The following is a 2461-nucleotide window of genomic DNA, read 5'->3' as shown; positions in this document are numbered from 1 at the left end:
TCCTCGCTCTTCGAAAAGCCAAACTTTTTGACTTTCTCATCGAAACAAAGACTCCATCTACGAGATGCTTGTTTCAATCCATAAATAGATTTGTCAAGCTTACACACTCTATTAGGATGCTTCGCATCGAAAAAAACCCTCTAGATGACTCATGTAAATGATGGGTTTTGAGCATTCTAACACTCCTTTGGTGTACATGCAACCCTATAAACCTTGGATCTATGTTCTCTGTATTATACATGCAAATATTAAATATTCCAAGGTTTCATCCTAAGCAACTATACTCCAAAAACCTAGTTAGATGACATACCTTTTGATGAAGCTTGAAGTCTTGAACTTTAAGAACTTAGCCCCAATAGTTTGGAAGCCTCAAGTGGAATCACAAATCACCAAAAAGACCTTGGAAATCTTGAGAGAATAGTAAGCACACTAGAAATTGGCCCACTCTTGTATCCTCACACACTAGTGCCATTTCATGTGCCAATGACCTCTTTATATAGTATGGAGGATTAGGGTTTCATCCGTGTAAACCCTAATACCCATGACCTTTCATTTCCATAGGATCTATGGGTTAAAAACTCCATGGACTATCCGTGCAAGCTTAGCCCAACCTAAATGAACTTGGCCCATACTATATATAAGAGTCCATATTTAATAAGTTCCTTTTGATCACTAAATTAATACTAAATTAATTATTGATCAATACTAAATAAATAATATGATAATATATTAATAAATCATAACTATACTATTCTCAAAAGACTATCCATGCAAATTGTTCCGATGAAGTGCAACCCAAATGGACCATGCTAATCTCGGGTCGAATACATACCAATATTAGTTATGGGCTTCGACATCAATTCTAATAGTCTTCCACTTGGACAAGTCTAAAACTTTTATTGCATATGACTCCAAGATCCCGACTACCAATCGTGGCTCTTAAAGCCGCTGTCGAACTCTGACCATAGTCAATGATTTGTCCATTAGATAAGGGATCATATATTCCTCCATTCTAGAAATCATATGGAATGAGACATGGATTATAATCATACTCTCTATCCATTTGTTGTTTCTTGATTTTCAATTTATGACGACCGACTAATTGAACAAATCAAATCAGTCTAGGCTTGGCCAAGCACTTCAGAGTGTCATCACTAAATCATCGAGGGGCCCACAAATATCGCTTTTATCCCTTCAAGGGTAAAAGGAATAGATAAACTTCGAATCATATGCTTGTTCTACTACTTGTTGAATCATACACAAAGGCACGTTTTATAACTTCGAGTTACCAATGCGTTTTCGTGCAATCAATGTATAATCAACTCATAGTCAACAACTTATATCTCTAGGTTTGAAGAATATAAGATATTATCGTCTCATGATCACTCGTGATAAAATCCATGAAGTGAGTCAAATAAGCGTGGGTTTAATCCAATACTCAGAACTTAGCACTCATGAGTGTTGTAGCAACTCTTTCTATGTACAACTTTTTAGACATCTACAAGCCAACTTCATGACAGTCTTGATTCACATCTACTTCAAACATATGACCAATTGTGGATGGTTTGAATAACTTATTCATTCTGGAAGAATGACCTAGTTGTTCTGGAAGTCAAAACATGCAACGCGAAACACAAGAATAATCAAATCCAATATGGTCTCAGAACTTATGAATATAAATAGAACACCTTTTATTTAGCACCATATTAATTACACATTATTGATTATATATTGTTTCAAATAATCAACTTTATACTTGAATCAAAACACTAGTCATGCCATGCTCTAACCATGTACACTTTGTTTATCTAAACAATAGGCATGCCATACACCAAGTATGCACACTATGTTTGTCCAAACATTAGTTATGCCATACACCAAGTATGCACACTAAGTTTGTCTATGATCTTTACTTTGTGAAATAGATTGATTGAACATAATTCCAGTATTCTCATTTCACAATCCCAAATCCTTACTGCAATCCAAATTCCTGCTATTTACCGCAATCTGCTAGATTTTAAACTTATATGCACTGGTGCTCTTGTAATGATTATGCACAAAGTCACAAAGACTTGTCAACAAACATTACAGAGTATTCCAATGGAGATCAACTCCATGATACCGAAGTCTCATATTCAAAGTACATTGCTTTGAATATCTTTCTTGCATTAAGTTTTCTAATCTTACACAGATTGAATAACTTCCACCGATGGAGTCATTTCCATATTCCCAATTTGACTATCACTTCTGAACAAGAGTTGCCTCCTTTCAGAATATGTCACTATGGTCCTTCCAAAATAAACACTATACTTCCAACTATCCCTGAGCAACCAATCTTTGGTAAACCTTAGATTTTCCTCGATAATTGCTTAATGATTTTGGTCATATCCAATTCTAGACCTTTCTCCCTCTTAATGCCACTAGGCATTTGGAAAAATTTAGAAAGGATAAATATTATAGC

This window comes from Lactuca sativa, chromosome 3, assembly GCF_002870075.4.
Source record: "Lactuca sativa cultivar Salinas chromosome 3, Lsat_Salinas_v11, whole genome shotgun sequence".
NCBI lineage: Eukaryota > Viridiplantae > Streptophyta > Magnoliopsida > Asterales > Asteraceae > Lactuca > Lactuca sativa.
The sequence above is the reverse complement of the archived record's forward strand: the minus strand, read 5'-3'. Positions refer to the sequence as shown.